The sequence below is a fragment of the Lissotriton vulgaris genome, chromosome 8 (genome assembly GCF_964263255.1).
Source record: "Lissotriton vulgaris chromosome 8, aLisVul1.2, whole genome shotgun sequence".
Classification (NCBI taxonomy): Eukaryota; Metazoa; Chordata; class Amphibia; order Caudata; family Salamandridae; genus Lissotriton; species Lissotriton vulgaris.
The window spans coordinates 534,606,938-534,627,047 of NC_141696.1; the positions used below are offsets into that span (position 1 = coordinate 534,606,938).

General features: G+C 44.6%; 1 protein-coding gene across 4 annotated transcripts in view; it reads right to left on the reverse strand.

Annotated features, from left to right (window-relative positions):
• Positions 1-20,110, reverse strand: part of ADGRG2 (adhesion G protein-coupled receptor G2) — a 988,790-nt gene that overhangs the window by 61,551 nt on the left and 907,129 nt on the right. The window lies entirely within an intron of this gene.

A 20,110-nucleotide genomic window follows, 5' to 3' on the forward strand; every position in this document is an offset into this window, starting at 1 on the left:
AATATATTTACTCATATGTTAAATGACACCACAGCTGTGTAATTTTAACAGTGAGCAGATCTCATATGTGAGGACTTGGCGCTGCAAGGCGAGGTTGCCTTGATAAGGTGGGGAATACTCACAATCATAGTACTTAGTAGGTATTCAGAAATATTTGTACAGACCAGTGCCTTTGTGGAAATATATAGGGATGGGGAGGTAACACCATAACAATGAGTGAGGTGTAGCAGAAGTGGCTTTCGTAACAAAGAAACATGCTCCCCATTGATGATAAAAAGTTTAAAAGTGCATGTGCATTTTTGTTGAGCATTTACATATGTATAAATGTATGCTTGCTACATTATACCGTTGTTAATACCCACTCATGTATGTATGCATTCTTCTATATATGCATTTAACGGAAACCTAGTTGGGAAGCCACAGTTTGAGGTATATTATTGCAAATTTCTCCAATGTTTTCAGATGACCAAATTTAGAGCACCCCTGATGAAATCCCTACAGTTGTATGTGAATTTTATTTGGCTGCCGATGTTTCTAAATATGTTTAAGCAGTTTTTGAACAGCACACCTTCTAGATTCAGGGGTTTATTTGCAAGAGGCCTGTGCCACCGGAGCGTCACTTTTTGTTGACTCTCTGGGGAAGCAGGCCTTACAATCCACTTACACAAAGCCACTCTGTGCGACTCTGCATGGCCTCATAGATATAGAGTAAGGCTAGGTAGTGCAAATCGCTGTGGCGCCATACTCTGACGCTGCCCCAGATTCACAAAATCACGAAAACCTTGGGTGGCGCCACAACCATACGCCTCCCCAGAGCAGGCGTAACGCGGAGAAATTTTTAAATTTCTCTTTATTTTTTCCTCTTTCGCCAAAATCTTACACCTCCCCAGAGCAGGCGTAACGAGGAGAAATGTTTTAATTGCTTCCCGTTTTTTTCGTCTTTCTGAATTCTGCAGCACACATAGAACAAGGAAAGCTCCTCTATGGAATGTTTTTATGCAGGAAGGTGCTCCTTCCTGCACAAAACAATCCTGTCAAAAATGCAGATTCCCTTCCAACATGGTGCAAGGGTGCCTGCTTTGGCTCAAGGCACATAATTTTGCACCAGCTGAAAGAACAGGAATCCACTGTCTCTTGTAAATATGGTGCTTTCCTGGCCATTCAATGTGGGTATAGCAGCACAGCAAAAAGACTTGCGGCGCTGCTCTACACAATTTTTTGGCCCTTAATTTGATGGATTGAGTAAACTGACCATCAAACAGGGGATTTATGGTCTGTGTTTCCAGCTGCACTTCAGGAATTCAAAAATCAGCAGCCTTACTAATCACAGAAGCAAGGGAACATGGTTATGTCACCTTTTTCTTCAGACAATAGTACAGCTTTCTCATGGGGACAACAAGCATGTTGAAAGCATTGCCTATGTTAAAGATATTTATGTAGCTAATAAAAGTCTTCTCTCCTACCCAAACGCATGCTTTACAAGAGATCAATCCCTTCCTTAATAATGAAAAATAATCTGGTATAAGCTACCTTGTCATACTGTACAGCCTCTTCTTTCATCATCTGTTTGATATGTTAAAAAAATTATATTGATTTTATTTAATTTTTTTTTTAGATTAAACTCTTTGTATTGCAACAAGATGCTCTGTGTAGAATATTCAGTAAGGCACAAGAATTGTCTTTAATGTTACAGCCTTTGACTGGTCTATGCCAAAAAGAAAGGGGATGATATCATTAGCGCGAAGTGCTTATCCTTTTTCGTAATTAGGCAAATCATGGCTTCTAAAACAGAGCCGACCATTGTATCAGAAGATGCCGAATGAAGAAGATTAGAAAATTTAGAACACAATTAAACTGCAAATCCGTCTAGTCGTGGAGCCTTTTCCTTTGGGAGTGTGGAAATAGCAGAACAAATCTCAGCACATGAAATATCTGCCTCAAGCAAGAAATACTCACCTTGCGGGGTTTGTGAATAGAACTGAGAAAGGAGTCTAGAGAGTCTTGAGTAGAAAGAGTGTCTTCAGTGTATAGGTTGGAACACAACTCTGAAAAATTAGTCATAATGTCCTGCCTGGTCTTTGACTAATTGGTTACCGGAAGCATCATGAATTACTTCAATTTTGGATTTTTGTTTCTTAACTTTTAGGTAATTGGCTAACATTCTGCCCACCTTATTGGAGCCACCATAGCATTTAGCGTTAATTTTAAAAGACCGTTATAAGCATTATTTATTCAGATTCTGTTGAAACTAAGTTAGGCCTGAATCAGTTCGTCAAGAACATTTTTGTGAGACATGGAATAATCAAGATTCAATATACTTTATTTTGGCTGATAGGGCCATGACAGTTCAAATAAAACGAATTCCGTACAAACATTATAAAACATTCAAAGATAAAAATACAATATAATTCATAATAAAAGCTCTCCATGATGGTGATATTTAAAAAGAACCATTCCAGTATCACTTTAAAAAGCGATACTAACACTTCAAAGAATGGGTAGATTTGCTGCCATTTCTGGGATCTGGGAGGGTTCCACACTTAATCTGGTCTCAGTGTATATTCCACCAGGCTTACATACACAGGCCTTAATTGATCTCAGCAATCTCCTCCTCGCTTTACCGGAGAAGAGGTTATTGATTGGGGGCGATTTTAACTCCATTGTCTCTGACTCCCTGGACCACTGGCCCCAGAAGGATCTGCTGCCCTCCCACAAGCGACTCCATAGTTTTTTGGGCGTGATGGGCCCTGTGGATGTTTGGAGATACCTGCATCCCGGTGAGCTCCAATACACCTATTTGTCTGGACCTCATCACAGTATGGCACGCATAGACTATGTGCTAACACTCACACACCATCTTCACACTGTCAAAGACATACAACCTTTGGCTAGGGGGATTTCTGACCACTCACCTCTTCAGTGTAGCTTAAAGTGGGCGAACCCACTATCGGCCGGGTGGCGCCGATTAACTCTTGGTATCTCATGACCCTCCCTCCATCAGACATAAGGTCTTGAGTGAGTTGGATCTCTACTTTCAGGAAAACTCCGGATCAGTTAGCTTGTCCGTCGTACTCTGGAAGGCTTATAAGACTGTTAATCGGGGGTTGTGTTGGGCCTAGTTGCTGGGCAGTGGAGAGAGAGGGCAGCAGACATGGTGCGCTTGGAGGGAGAAATTCGGGATTTAGAAAATGCAGTTTGGTACAGGACTCAGAGGAAGTGCGTCAGAAGCTCCGTATTAAAATTAAGGAGTTCTCCGACCTAGCTACGGATGAGGCTAAGATGATACACCACAGGGCCACGCTCAGCAGGATCTACGACGCAGGCGATAAGGCAGGCAAGTTATTGGCCTGGTTGGATCCCAGAGCTAGGGCCCAGCGTGTAGTGGTTGAAATTGCTACTGTCTCACAATCCTGCATTACTGCACCACAAGACATCGCTAACACATTTGTCCGGTACTACCAATCACTCTACACTTCCCACACGACACACTTGGAGGAGGAGGCTTCCTCTCTCATAAGCGATATTAAGATGCCAGTCCTCACCAAGGAGGAGTGCTCCAACTTTGATCTCGATATCAAAGTGGCTGAAGTTGAAAAAGCCATACACAATTTACGTGGGGGTAAAGCATCGGGCCCCAATGGGATCCCCATAGAATTATTTAAGATTACGGCAAACACGCCTGCACCCTTTCTCACTGATATGTACCGGGAAAGCAAAAAGAAAGGCGTCCTTCTCAAGGATCAAAGACTGGCCAATATCATTGTCATACATAAAGCGGGCAAGCCCGCTAACCAGTGTTCGTCTTGTAGGTCTATTTCATTGCTCAACTGTGAAGCCAAAATCCTCACGAAGGTCCTTGCCACTCGTTTGCTCCGGGTTCTAACCCGCCTGGTGCACCCGGACCAGTCTGGGTTTATGCCGGCAACGAATACCCCCGTCAACCTGCGCAGGCTCCACGGAGTACTATGCCAGGTGGATAAAATCATGGAGGATGCTGTTGTGGTATCCCTAGATGTGGCATAAGCATTTGACACCATTGAGTGGCCTTACATGTCCGCTGTGCTCCACAAACTGGGTTTCGGCCCTGAATTTATCAACTGGGTGCGACTTCTGCACCATCAATCGCTTGCGCAAGTGGTCGTCAACAGAAAATTCCCCATCTTTACTCTCGTCAGGTGCACAAGACAGGGTTGCCCTTTGTCGCCCCTCCTCTTTGCCTTGCTTTTGGCGGCGTGGATCCAACAGGACTCCACCATTAGGGGCCTTCAATGGACACTAGGATGGGAGGACCGCATATCGTTATATGCGGATGACATTTTGCTTTATTTAGCCTCTCCTGCGGTGTCTCTAAATGTGGTCCTAGACAGATTTCAAGTATTTGGAAGGCTCTCAGGATACACAAGCAATTGGTCTAAATCAGTGCTCTATGTCCTCTATGGACAGCACCCTTTGCTTCCTTGGGGTTGGCAGTTGACTGAGGCGGCTGAAGGCTTCAAATACCTGGGGATCTGGGTTTCTAAAGACTTATCTAGATTTCATGACAATAACCTCCTACCGCCGCTTATGCGTCTTAAATCTGATGTCTAACACTTGAAGTTGCTTCCGATGACTCACCTGGGACACGCAGCCCTATTTAAGATGATGTCCATTCCCCGACTTTTAAATGCACTACAGAATACCCCACTTCCAGTCGCCACATCGTATTTCAGAGAACTTGACGCCACTGTTTGATATCTGCTGTGGGAGGGCAAAGCCCCCTGCATCGCTACACACAAACTTACATTAGGATGGTTTGACGTGGACATTGGACTGCCGGACATTAAGAGGTATTATTGGGCCTCGCAGCTTGCAGCAATCAACCAATGCAGTTACAGACCACAGGATGACCCAGCTTTTCAGATCAACAGGTGGCTCCTCCTGGGGGTAATTTAGAGGGCGCGTTATAATCACGATCTTTGAAGCCTACCCTGTCTGGACCGACCTGGCATGCCATGCATGTCTGGAAAGAGGCGAATAGGAGCTTGGGCTGGGAGGGTAAACTCATACTAGTCACACTACTTTGGCACTGTGAACAGTTGGGTCAGTTGTTTCGCTCCTAGGGTTTCAATAAATGGGACCTCATTGGTATCTCCAGGATGGGGGATCTCTGGAAATCAGGCGAAGTGATTCCCTTTTCCCGACTACAGCAGGATTATAAAATGGCTAAGTCCTCCCCTCTCGAAGACAGGATCCTAGACGCTGACCTACCCGAAAAAGTCATATCCCTTATCTACAAAAAGCTTATTAATAACATGACAGCTCCCCTGACCCACTTGAGAAGTCAATGGGACCACGATGTTGCAAGTTTGAATGACGAGGAGTGGGAGGCAGCGGTGGCTTCCCCTTGGGAAGTGCCTATTTCCTCCTGGCTCTGACTGGTCCAACTAAAGATTCTCCACAGAGCATACTTATCAGGGCCCTTGCTGGTCCGTATGGGCCAGTGTCTGTGTGTGACAATGTGGCCAAGAGGGCACCTTTATCCACGTTCTCTGGGAGTTTGCAGCGATTCAGAAATATTGGGAAAGGGTGGTCCGGAGGATGGAGGAGGAATTGGGGAAACAGATTCAGTGTACCATTAAACAGGCTTTGTTGAACATCTGGGACCCTACAGACCTCAACGCCAAAGAGGGAATATGGGTTACGCTGGGTCCCATGGTTTCTAAACGGAATATTGCATGTTGTGGAGGGCTCAGTGCCCACCGAAGATTGGGGATTGGGTTAATGATAAGGACTGGTGCTTGGTAACGGAAAAATCCATCTATGAATTCAGAGGGTGTCTGACAAAATGGATGCAAATATGGGGGCTATGGAATGTTTACAGGGGGGACATTTGCAATCCACCGAGAGTCAGAGATGATATCGCTGCTGGGATTTGAATGTATATGACCAATGTATCAACCCTAAGTTACTGTATGTACACTTTGAGGACTTACTATTTGAATGATTACAGCTGGCCTTCTGCTTACTGTTACCTTATAACTGTAACATGCTTTATTTCTTAATAAAGAGTTATAAAAAAAACACTTTGAGGAACCAACTACAATTAAAAGTGATATCAATTGGATTATGGAGATAAAAGATTTCTGCCTAATATCCACAATGCCCCAAGAAACTTGGCAACAGGGATAGCAAGAGATAAACTAGAGTCCGTCCTCAAAATATGGAGAGCAGCTAGATGACTGTGCTGGCCTCATTGTCTACCTACAGGGGCTAACCAGTGTCTGCAGGGTCTTGCGTATGCAGGACAAGCAAAAAGGACATGGGACACACTCTCGTCATAATAGAGCAGAGGGGGCAGGAGCAAATGGCCCCTGCAGACCAATGCTTTGTAAAAGCCCTCAATGGGAGAGTCCCCGCTTCACTTTGAAAATACAATTTTCTGTCACTTGGAACAATCACTTGATCCCAATATGCCTTGTATCCTATCTGGTACTTAATATCCAGGAATTCTCTGGATGTTCTAGAAAGATCTGTTCTATGTAAAGATTTGGCCTCTAATGCCGTCCAATAGAGCTTTTTCAAGACCAATTTTGATGCAAAACTATTATTGCCTGGATTCACCCAGAGCTAGGGAGCCCTAATGTTATATAATACACCTTGATGTGCAATAGTCAAGGGATTTTAACAGAATGGTCGGCAAAGATGATGTCCTGTAAGGACGTGGTATAGTGTACAAGTGCTAGCATTGACCATAGTCACCAGCAGTAGTATAGGGGACGAAGTCCAGCTTTTTTCATATATACTTCTGACACCCAAGTCTGATAAAAGGGGTACCAAAGGAGTGCTAGCAGGGAGAAGTGCCACTTTACGATAACATTTGTTTTCAGTAGTAGTTAGCACATCTATATTTGCATGTCCCAATAGCGCAAACCAATAAAGAACTGACTCCAGGACCTTGGACTCATATAGATGAAGAGCAGGTCTTGTGGGCTTAGTAAAAGAGGCGTTATACTCCTTATGGACTGTCCCCGATAGTTGTTTAAGTTTTAAAACTGATTTTGTCATGTTGGGCTTCCACGACATATTACTACTGAAAATAATACCCAAGTACGTAAAGCTGCATACAATTTCTAAAGGTAACCCCAATTATATTACCTTTTAAAAAGTTTTATGTAGGTTAAATGTCATCAGCATAGTTTTTGTCATATTGATCTTAAGGCCCTGTCCATACAAAATTCCACAAAGGACGTCAGAAGTTTCTGGAGGCCACTCATGGTCTTGGAGACCAAATGAGTATCATCTGCAAATAGTAATGTTGGGACTTTAACTTGGGCCAGTGGGGGTGCATCAACATAAAGTTTAGTCCATATAGAAGCAATATCATTGCATGTAAGTTGCCCTTGTTAATTACAACGGTTTGTCAATAAAGCAATAGCAAACTGAAAAACTTGGTCTATTGTAGAAGTTTTAGATCAAAACCCTGCCTCGTAGGGACTGAGAATGGTCATATCAGAGATCCAATGCTAGATCTTTTCGAATGCACAACAAGGAAAGATTTTCTGTAACACATATTGATTAGGCTTATTGGTCTATAATTGCCAGTTATGGACCAGTCCCCTTTTTTATAGACTGTAATCACAGTTGCACCTTTCCATGATTCAGGACTAGGCCCCCCTGCTGCTATAGGATTTGAAACAGTCAGGAAATAAGGAGCTCAAATTTCCTTGTCCAAGACAAAGACATTGGCTGGGACTCCATCAGGTCCTGCAGCAGGAAGAGATTTGACCACATCTACAAGATCAAACATGGCTTCAGGGGTAAAGGGCAGACTGGAGGAAAAGCGGGATGGAGAACCGTTTTAGAGGTAATATTTGTAATGTTGGCATCATAAAGAGTGCCAAAATGCTCAAACCATGCAGAGGGAGCAACATTATTTGCCACATCGCATGCACCAGGGAATCCCTACGTGCCACTATCTCCCAAAATGATATAAAATCTCTTGCCACACAAGCTTCATGAAGGGTTGTCAATCTTTGATTGTCCTAACAATTCTTAGCTTTAGCCGCTGCTGCCTTGAGGGCCCCATGGGCTAAAGGTGGAGTATACAGGTCTCTAGCTTTGATGGCCCTCAATAGCAAACTGTTAGAGTTATGACAATCAGTGTTGTACCAAAGGTTCTGGTTAGGATGACCTCTACTAGGTAGTGCTGAAATAGTAAAATGTCTCATTATACAATTGAATAAGGCAGTGTGGCTTCAAATTTCCATTGCACATGAATCAAGCTGCCCTCCCTCAATCATATTCATTGTTTCTCTGATATCAGCTGTCACAACAGAAATTATATCAGGTCAATTAAATACTTCATTCCATTTTAAGTGGTGTTTATCTAGTGTTGGTCTGACATCCCTAATACTGATAGAAGGAATGGAATCAGTGGGAATAGCAGAGTAAAAGTCCATCAGAGACAGCGATAAAGGGCAATGATCACTTTCACTCTTTTGTAATACGCACATGTCATTAACCCAGGGCTATAACTTTATGTCAATCAGTATATAATACATCTTGCTGGTGTGAAATGTAAAAGTGTGGGCCCCCAGCTGACCAGATTTGGTATGACCATTCATATCCCTAAGCCCATACTCTCATGTTAATTCCTGGATCTGTTTAGCAGTCTGGGTTCACCTGCTGATAGGGGAGATGGTCAACGGTGGAAGTGACCAAATCCTATCTTAATGGTTGGTCACTTGTGCCCCATGGATGTCAAGCGGTTCATAGGTAGAATTAGGATCACCTGCTATTATGAAATATTGATTGCCAGAAAGTTGGCCAAGTAAACCTTCCAATGCATGAATTGTGGTAGCATGGTCCCTGCCTCTGGTCCCTTTTGCATAGATGTTAATAAGTGTGATGTTAGGCTTTTTAGTACTACTTAGTTGAATAGCCAAAATATCAGGGGACTTAAAAGGGACTTGTCGCATGACACAATGTAGAGAGGTTCTCACACATATGGCAAGGCCTCCCGATGGTCTGCCCCGCTGATTAGACAAGAAAAGAAACGTTTCATTTGTGTCAGTACGCCCCCTCCCACTGACTTGTTAGATAGCCATTTATTTGGTGTTATATCATTGGTCATAAACTCCTCCTGCAACTCGCACAAGGGGTCAAAGTGGTACAGGGAAGAACATCAAGGTGCAAGTCAAGGGTAGGGTTAGCAATTGGAAAAACTGAAGAAGAGATGACCATGGGGGAAATAAGATATAAAGGAAGCTGTGTTTCCGTAAGATTTTCACAGCTCTGTTCCCTTGATCTTGATCTTAAGAACATGCTGGCACTCTATGATGATTTTCAGTGGGGGGCGAAGGGTCAGAGTGCGAGACTCTGGCAGGGGACAGAGTGGAGTTCGGCAACAGTAGCTGCTCACATTCTACCAATAAAGTGTCAACCGTATCATGAACTGACTTTTCAGCTTTTCCAGTTTTAGTTGCCCCTGCTCCCCCTTATGTGGCCTTGGGTTTCCACATATTGGCCCAAGATAAAAGAAAAAGAAAATCAATAATCCAAATCTAATTCAGCATTCCAATGTTACCACTTCAGACTTAAAATACAAATGAATGTTGCAGCCTCAACATACATATTACATTTAATAACAATACCTTTGAATACATGGAATTAGAGGCATGGCCCAGCTCAGCTTCCCCTGGCCTCAGACGGGGCCGCCCTGGGCCTAGACTTTGTCCCGGCATTGCCCTGGCACACCCGTGCGTACATATCGCGCTCTGCGGGAGCCCGCAGCACGCTTTCAAGCACTGTGGAGGTCGTGACCCCTCTGTCCTCCCTAACCAGGCGCAAGGGAGGCTGGTACTCCAAGTCCCTGGTTGTGAAGTTGGCAGCAGTTTGTGGTTCGCTCCCGGAGTGCAGTAATAAGCATGTTCTAATTTCTTAATGTGGTGTAAAAGATTAGAAGATTTCTTAGCTGCAGCCTTTTTCTCATGGGAAACATAATTAATCATGTATACTCATGCAGAGGCTTTGAAATCCAGGACATGGTGAAACATGACCTTGGGAGTAATGTTAATGTGAAAAAAGTCAGTAATGAATCGCTCAAAGTCCGTAACAAACTGCTTATCCTGTAACAACCAGTTATTAAAATGCCATCTACTGGTATGTGTAGGGAAATAGGAGGGTTCAAGGTCTTGTAAAATCCCATTGGCAGCGGTCACGTTGGATACCGAGAAGGTTTTCGACCATGTATACTGGGAATTCATGTTCAGAGCCCCTAAAAGGCAAAGTTTCAGACTTTTCTTCAGTATGTCAAAATCCTTTACACCTCCCCTTCCACCTCGATATTTACTAATAGTCTTCAGTCTCAATACTTTCCTCTTACTAGACAAACCTGACAGGGTTGCCCCTCATCACCTTTTCCTTTTTATCCTTGCTTTGGAGCCATTCCTAGAAACCATATGAAGATCCCAGATCTTTTCGGGTTTACACTTGAGTGTCAATTCAATATCAAATGTACCGACTACGTGGACGATATCTTACTTTAAATGTACAATCCCCATGCCAGCGACCCCGAGTTTCTTCAGCTCTTATTTCGCGACTCTGCCTTTTCCGGTTATCAACTTAATATTGACCAATCTAAACTAAATACTTAATACTTTTTATTTTCCACTGGTGAACTAGTTTAAACACAGTACATACCAAACTCAAAACAAAAGCAACATCATAATATACAAAAGTCCATCAATGAATCTTCCCTGAGACCCTGGGTATGACTCCTTCAACATTTATTGTGTAAACGCAGATGCTTTGTAGGAAATCCATTCCACATGACTTCAAATGGGGTTCAAAAACAGTGCATCCTCACACAGGGGTAGCTGGAGGAGCTTTGATACAGTGGAGCACTGGTTTCCATACCGGGTGGCACGCGTGGTTGTACACAGCTGTTTTGAGCTGTGCTAACAGAGGAGGATTCTGATATACTGAGACAATTTGGCGTGGTTCTCCCCCAAACCTTAATTATCCGGGACAACAGGTACCTGAACGACCTAACCACGCTCTGTTAATGAGCCTGAGCAGTACCGAGTGCAGGCTTGTTACAGATACTTCTACACACACGGCAACCATCTTGTCGGTGTTGTATCTCCTGGTTGTGATGTTCGGAGCCACAAGATTCGCACATTAGTTCAAGAGGCAGAATCCCCTGATGAAGGGCTATTGTGTATGCCCGAAATGCATTGGGACTTGTGCAATCCACACTATAAGTTTTTTAACACCATTTGAAGTCATGTGGAATGAATTTCCTATGAAGCATCTGCGTTTACACAATAAATGTTGAAAGTGTCATACCCAGGGTCTCAGGGCAGATTGATTGATGGACTCTTGTACATTATAATGTTGCTTTTGTTTTGAGTTTGGTACGTACAGTGTTTAAACTAGTTCACCAGTGGAAAATAATCTGGTATACACTCTTTGAGTGGTCATCAGTAGTGCACTTCTTGTCTAGGACTTAGGCCCTAGTGTTTATCTTCCTTTCAAATTGGGTGGCTGGGCAGAACCATCCCAGGGGGTGCACACTTCACAAATTACATTTGTTTCTCCTTCACACATTGTATACACTTTTTGTTAAATTGAGTGCAACACAGCTGTCTTTTTGCATTCTTCAATTTAATACATTTTGACAGAACACGATGTTTAAGGACACTGGTTTTCTGTGAAATTCCTCTAAAATTAAATGTTTGGGGATCTTATACTTTCCCTTCTATCAAAGATACTATAAAAGGTAATACAGAGACCCTAAAACAAAATAATTCTACTCTTTCTGCTCAATAGTCCCCTATTTACCTTTCCAGGTGGCGCAGATTAGATACGATTAAAATTATGTTCTTTCCTATTATCCATTTCTATCTACAGATGCTTCCCCACTGTTTACCTATTAACTTCTTTAGATCCATTGATGGTCTTTATAGTCCCCTATTTACCTTTCCAGGTGGCGCAGATTAGATACAATTAAAATGATGTTCTTTCCTATTATCAATTTCTATCTACAGATTCTTCCCCACCGGTTACCTATTAACTTCTAGATCCATTGACGGTCTCTATGGTCCCTTATTTACCTTTCCAGGTGGAGCAGATTAGATATGATTAAAATTATGTTCTTTCCTATTATCAATTTCTATCTACAGATGCTTCCCCACCGGTTACCTATTAACTTCTTTAGATCCATTGACGGTCTCTTATCCACATTTTTATGGAACCAATGGGAAGCTCATAAACCCTAACTCAATTGATGGGATGAACTTTCCTAACTTTATTCAATATCACTCTGCCTTCACCCTCAAATAGATTTGGTTCTGGTTAGGTACACCATCTTCCATTTCTCACCCGCTCAGCGTTCCCTTGCACTTTAGTTAAGTTCTCCTTTTTAACTTCTTCAATTCTCTCTTATCACCCAGAAACTTAGGTCAATGTCTTCTCCTTTATTAAATCATACTAGTAATATTGTCAAAAGCTTGTTTCCCAGATTTACAACCCTTATAAACTGTTGTTATTAACTCCAATTTGGCACAATCCTAGTATCACCATATCACTTAACTGGTCTCCCTGGTTACCTACTGGTCTCATATTGATATCCCAGATGATCCATAACATCTAATTCCTTTCTTTCTTTTGAGGAATTACATACTCACTTTCATTTGACATCTTCATATCTGACTAAATATGCAATCCTTTTAGATATTCTTAGACAAAATGTAATTGACCCCTCCTCTACTCCTTCTCAATCACCTAACATACTCACTACTCGCCATTATTTTTCCACCGAAGTCAAGCTTCTTTTATATATAAACAGTGTTCTACCTCGGGCTCGGATAGGGTTAAAACTAAAATTGAAGAGTCAGAGGAACGGGATTTACAGTCCTCTTTCTCCATCACCTTATAGAATAGGGATTAGCACAAAATACACCATACTTTGCACTCTGCTAGTACCACTAAGACTATGTTTTTCTTTTTTAATAGGTTCTTTTGAACCCTTTGCTCTCTATTCAAAATGAAATTCTTGGCTAATAATAACATCTGGAATTGTAACACTTCCTACATAGACTTTCTCCGTTTGTTTTTCCTTTGCCCAAAAGTTTGCTCCTTCTGGAAGCAGGTATGGAACAAATTGTCTCAACTTCTTTCTATTACTACTCCTAACAACATTGTTCATATTTTTCTCAGTGGATGTATGGATATATGGTCACAAGATTAACGGAATGTTTGCAGATCTCCTCCTGGCGGTGGCCTTTCAAGTTATTACTTCCAATTGGAAGAATGCTAATAATATTTCTTTTCTTGCTTGGTGGAAACTGTTTTGCCCTAATCACAGACTGGAAACTGCTCTTCACCCACATTATGAGTAGACATCAAGAGAGACTTCTTATGGCTTCTTTGACCTCCTACCTATCAAACCAGAATACCATTAACATTAGAAATGTACAAGTTACTAAACCTCCTTGAATCCCTATTTTATGTCTTTCATTTAGTTCCTTTCACCTCTCAAGGCTCCTTATTCTATGCCTCCTTTTTTAACTATCTCACCATATCTTTGCTACTTTACCCAAAACACAAGTTTTAGATTGATTGCTTCCACCCTTTACCTAGAAATGTAAAATACAAAAAATGCAATTAGCCATATGATCAAAAATGTTGTTTCTCTGCTTTTTCTTGGTGATATGTTATACTTTGTATACATTTATTGACTGCATTGTATAATTTAACTATTTTTCCTCTAATCTCAATGTAATTAATTCTTGGTCATATCTCGTTATGAGCATTCTGACGTTTTGCAATTTTCAAATATGTTCTACCCTCAATAAAGCTTATTTAACTTTAAACAAATACTCTTTGCATTGGCGGTTGATTATGAATTGGCCGGCTTTAGGTGTTGGGATATCAGTTAGCTGAAATTAATGTATCCCTACACCTTAATCCAACTATTACAGATTATTTGACCTGGAATGGGAAATACCATGCCAACATGCTTTTACTATATCAAAAACTACATGTGGATACCTATTCTGGAGTGGGGTAGGGGAAGGGAGTTAGTCAGGGAGCAAGGCAAGCTCTGAGGTGGTTTCTTGATGGGGGGACATAATTAGGTTGGAGCTGTGCCTTTGCTCTCAGAGGCTGAGCCATACTTTCATGCAACTCTATCTACAGGTTTAATTTCTACCCACTAGAACTGGGCCCAGTGTTCCTGCAAATAGAATCACAAATGAAAACCTTGGACCACTTGTGATCAGGCAACGGGGTATCCCTACCACTGTAATTGGGCTGTAGGTTTGATATGTTGTTTTATTTAGCATTTTTGTAGCATTGCTGTATTTTTTAAATGCTCAATTTTCAAAAATCGTAAGGGTGTAGTCCATATTTTGAAAATAGTTTTTATTAATTAAAAGGAAATCATCAAGTTTAGCACTCTTCAAATGCAGAACCTTTTCAATGCTAGGTTTCCTCCTGGATTCCTAGAATGTTTACTAAAGTCCACAAAAGTTCTCAGCCATTCCCGCCAGATCAGGCCTCTACAGTCATCCATCACTTGCGGCTGGGGCCCCGCCAAGACATAGCCCAGGGACTTGCCCATGTTGATGCGGTATCCAGAATATTCCCCAAATTTGCGCAAAATGATCATCAGCCTTTGTATGGACGCAGCCGGCTGTTGGACCTACAACAAGATGTCATCAGCAAATAACTATATGCGTTCCTCCAATCCTCCTCCTAAATCTATGCCCCGCACCCCAGGGTCCACCCTAATCCAATGGGCCAGCGGCTCCAGCGCTAGGGCAAACAGGGTCGGGGAAAGGGGGCACCCCTGTCTTGTGCCGCATCCCAGTCGAAACTCTGGTGACATAGCGCCGTTAACTCGGACCCGCGCAAGCGGCTCCGTATACAGCAATTTCACCCAGGAGCAAAAATGTTCTCCAAACCTTAGTTTTTCCTATACCGCGTAGATGTACTGCCACTCCATGCTGTCAAAAGCCATATGGGCAACGAGCGATAATAATTACGCCGGTATCTCTGGGCGCGCAGACACTGCCTGCAGGACTCCGAACAAGCGCCGCAGATTGAGCCGCGTGCTTCTGTGGGGCATGAAGCCCGATTGATCCAGGTGGATCAGCGATTGCACAACCGCTCCCAATAGCGTGGCCAAGATCTTTCCAAGGACCTTCGTCTCGTAGTTAAGGAGGGATATAGGTCTGTAGGAGCTGCACTCCTCCTGCGGATTTCCGGCCTTATGGATCACAACGATCGTCGCCAGTCGTAGATCTCTCTGAAGTTTCCCAACCTCCCTCTCCTTAAGGAACATGTTGCGGATGTGTGGAGCCGTCTTACTTGCCACACACCTAAACGCCTCCGCTGGGAACCCGTTAGGTCCCGGGGCTTTTCCAGTTTGTAGGTCTCCCATGGCCCCCTCCACTTCCTTAACCATAATATCAGAGTCAAGAATGTCTCTGTCAGCTGGGTCCAGTATGGGCAGCTGCAGGGGGGCCAGGAAATCACGACACTTCCGCTCCTCCCGAGACGTCTGAGACCGGTAGACCGCCTCATAATAGAGCGCAAATTCCTCCGCTATCGCCGCGCTAGTGTCACTCACCGTCCCATCTGGCCGCTCTATCCCTAGCACCCAGTTTCGTTCCCTGTCCCTCTTCTCCAGCCAGGCTATCATTTTGTTGGCCTTATCCCCCAAGTCGTACACTCGTCGCTGGGTGGCAAGTGATCGTGAACATGCCTGTTCCGTAAGCACATCCCTCAGTTCCTTGCCCAAGAGGCGTGCCCTGTGTTGCCTGTCCTGTTCATGCTCCTGGGTATGTCCCCTCTCTTCCTCCAGAGCATGAAGCTCCAGCTCTAATTTATCAATTTGGGCATACTTTTCCTTGCGCCTTCGTCTGACGTCCGCCTGTGCAAAATCCCTAGCCACGGTCTTATATGCCTCTCAAACTATTCCAGGGGAACCCACTGAGCCTACGTTTTCGGCAAAATACTGGTCTACCCTTTCCCGAAACTTCTCCTGGAACCCCTTATCTTTAAATAAAAAGGTGTTGAGCAGTGGGGGGACACTCCAATCTCGCCTAGGGCCTGTCAACTGTACCCCCACCGGTGAATGATCAGAGCTCCCCCTTCCTTTGTGGTGTCCATCCCGGAAGAGGCCCATGCAGCCCGTCTGGGTAAATAGGTAATCAATCCGGGATCCCGAACCATGGGCCGCAGAGACATGCGTGTATTGCCTAAGCTGTGGGTTATGCGCTCTCCATAGATCCGCCAAGCCCATCGCCTGTACAAAGTCCCTAAGGTGACTTGCCCCCCCCCCTCTGGCCAGTGGAATCTGCGACCTGTCAAGGTTCTTCGCCATGACATCATTCATGTCTCCCCCAAGGACCAGCGTCCCAGTAGGCATCTCCAAAAGCAATTTTCCAATGTCTGGGAGAGTGGTGTTGTGTAATATTGGAGGGATGTAAAGTGAGCACAGGTTCCATGTTCGACCCTCCCTTTGCACTGACAGCGCCACATATCGCCCCAAGGGATCTAACCATCGCCGCCCCAGTACCAACGGTAGGGAGTTCTTGATAAGGATCCCCACCCCCCTGGAGCCTGTGGTAAAACCAGAGTGTGCACGTAGGGTGTAGCCAAATCTGTCAAGAGCCTTACAATGGTTCCCTAACAAATGTGTCTCCTGTATGAGGACAATGTCAGGGGCGTTCCTGCAAAGGTATTGGAGCACCACAGTGTGTTTGATCTTATTCTGCAGGCCGTTAACATTCCAGGATATTACATTAATGTGTTGTGCCGGTGATATTCTCATTCCAGCCATCTAATCCGCCAAGTGTGATGGTGGGCAGCCAAACCTCCCTGCCTCCCATCTCCCGCCCTAGCTGATAGTGCCAATGGAGTCAGAACATGTCCACAATAAAAAAACAAACATATAAAACTTAAACAGAAGCCTTTCCCCCCAACCCTCCTCACTATCCCCCCTCCCTGCTACCCTGCTGCGTCGGCCAACAGTGCCAGACATCCCCAACAAGCAGAGCGCCTTTAGCCCTAGTAACGAAAAACTCAGGGGGTGAGTGTTACAACCAAGTCCAACATCCGAGGTCCATACCCGACCCCCAATTGCAGTGCATTAGCTACTCTACCATACGCCGTGGCCTGGGGCAGTGTCCCAAGGATAGAAATACATCAATGAAACTCAAACAGGACCCCTCCTCCAGCTTATCTGAGGATTACGATCAGATATGTTCAGTGTCATCATATCTCCTTCCCGGGGACCACCCAGCAAACCGGTGGCCTCCCTCCCAACAATGTTCCAATTTGACTAGACACAAAAGCATCAGTGTACGTTACGTGTCCACAGATGGCGATCAGTTCATCATGACAGTCTCTGTCCTTTCACCCCATGTCCGGCGATGCTGAAAGGCTGTGGGTTCTGTTCCTGCCCGCCGAGTGTGGGCTATCCTGTCGTCACTGCTCTCTCCCAACAGATCCCGCAGACGAGGCCAGAGACTGGGGCACCTCACTCCTCCAGCTGCCCCCTTGCTCCGGGCCCTCCTTTGAACGTCCGTGCTCCTCCAGCCAAGCATGCACCTCCTCCGGGGCTGTGAAGAAGAAGGATTTCCCACCTGTCAAGATCTTGAGCAGCGCCGGGAAGAACATCATGTATTTGACTCCATGCTCTCGGAGCACCTTCTTGACGCCATCGAACGAACTGCGCACTCCTGCTGGACTTTAAGCGTGAAGTTAGGGAAGAACAGAATAGTGGCGTTGTCAATATGTAGGTCTCCATGTTGGTAGGCAGACAGCAATATGGCGTCCATGTCTCTATAATTTAGAATCCGCACGATGATTGTGCCTGGTGGGGCCCCCGGACGCAATGGCGGGACTGGCGCCCTGTGCGCCCGTTCAATAACGAAGAATTTGGACAGTCTCTTGGGTTGTAGGCGGTTTAAGATGAGATCTTCCAGGAAGAGGTCCACACTGGCCCTTTCCATTTTCTCCGGTACTCCCACCACCTGCAGGTTATTCCTTCGGGCCCTCCCTTCCTGGTCCTCCAGCCGGGCCGTCATCTGCCTCTGTTGATGCGTGAGCTGCTGAACCTATTGCTGTAACTTTTTAGTAGCACTGTGGATCTCCGCAATGGCCACGGCATTTTGTGTGGCCTTTTCCGAAGTTTTGTTTAGGTCCGCCTGTTGGTGCGTCAGTTCAATAGACATTTTATCTATTTTGGATTCCAGTGTAGTGCCTAGAGATTGTATTGCCTGCATTATGGAGGACAAAGAAGGCTCGCCGGGCTCCTCCGGATTCCCGGGGTGGGTCGCGGCCCCCCGCCCCTGCTCCGCCGCGTAGTTGTCCATAGTGTTAGGTTGCGTCACCGTAGATTTCTTATTCCTCATGGCGGTGCTTGTTACTGATCGCTGGTCACTGGGACCACAGCACTCTGTCCTCGCCCCACTTCGTTCGGGAAAGTCTCGGGTCGGCCCTTACCAGACTAGCAAGTCTCCACGCGTGTTAGCCGTCTGCGCGATTTCTGGGCTGTCTGCCAGGTATCATGCACCCCTCTTCACTGACCAGGGCTACCTACCTGTCCACAGTCTCACTGCAGTGGCCTCCCAGTCTCCGTTGTCGCCACCTCTCCTGGAATCGCGTTCCTTGCCACTTCAAAGCACAGTGCTGCGATGGCGCTGCAGCTTCGACCAGCCCACACCACGTGCACTCTGTGGGGACCGGCCTGCGCCCCGCCACATAAGGCAGACCGGTACTCCTCGCTGGTGGTTGTCTGGGGAGGGCAAGAGAAACGACCACTCCGCCCAGTGTCAGGACCCCCCCGGCGCACTATCGGGTCTCCCTGCTGCCCAGCGCTCCTCTCAGCCGCCCAAAGGTGCTCCGCCACCGGCCTGCTTACAACTCGAGGTCGGTGCTTCACTGACAGCCTCTAGACCCCCAGGCCTCACTAGGCCCTAACTCGCCCGTCCCGGGTACTCGACTTCCCGGTGTCGGATCGGGGCAGGAAACACACCGTTCTGCACCGGAGCACTGCGGCCCGCAGGTACTGTCGTCCAATGCAGTGTGGTAGAAGGATAAATGCCGAATTCAAGGGGTCTTCAGTCGGGCCTCAGGAGCGCTGCGAAATTATACGGCCATCTTGGTCACTGCCAAGCCACGCCCCCAATTGAGGACTATTTTTAAAGATTAATTTTTGTTCATAATTAAAACTTTGAAATCCATGTTTGGATTGGACTCTATTTTACAATTGAGTGTGCTGCCATATAAACTCACATTAAGGGGTTTATTGCTCTGATGTAAAGATATCTCTTCAAGAACACAGGGCACTGAGATGGGCACTGTAAACTGAGAAATAGTTGTAAAAACTTTCTGTGCTAACTTGTGACGTTTATCATGTTTTCTTATATGGGTAGAATACCCCAGAAATGTCCACTATCAAGGTACAATGACTCAGATAAAAACACGTAGAGTTGAAAGATCTAGAGAGAGAGGAACTAATATATGTTTTAATATCACAAAAATGTATTGCAGATAAGAAAAAGAAAGCCCGGATGACTACTGTGAAGAATATAACCGCACTCGAAACGCGTCGGCATATCCTCCCCTTAAAAATTCTTCGAGGATTTGGGCATATCCTCCCCTTAAAAATTCTTCGAGGATTTGTGGTTGAATTCCATTGTAGAATTAAGTAATCATTTGTAAAGAACTAGGTGAAAAATTAAGTGTACATACTATAGGAAGGTACAAGATGAGCGTCCTTTTTGAATATGTCTAATGTGATACGATACATATCATCGTTGTTTGTTGGGTTTTGATTTGGTAATTGTCTATTCACATTTATTCACAACTGTCAGTCAAAGATTTTCTTTGTGATTTTTGTGATGTTTTTGTAGAGCACGATTATTTATTTGGAAATTTGAGATGTTTTATGAAATATTTTGCTATGCTATTTTGACAAAGAAAATGTTTTCATTCTCAATGTGCTAATGTATGAAATTTATAAACTTATGGCATAAGTAAATGGTAAAAATGAAAATACCAAGATAAACATAAGTATAGTTGTTTGTCTGTTAAGCAGCTTCATAGAAAAAAT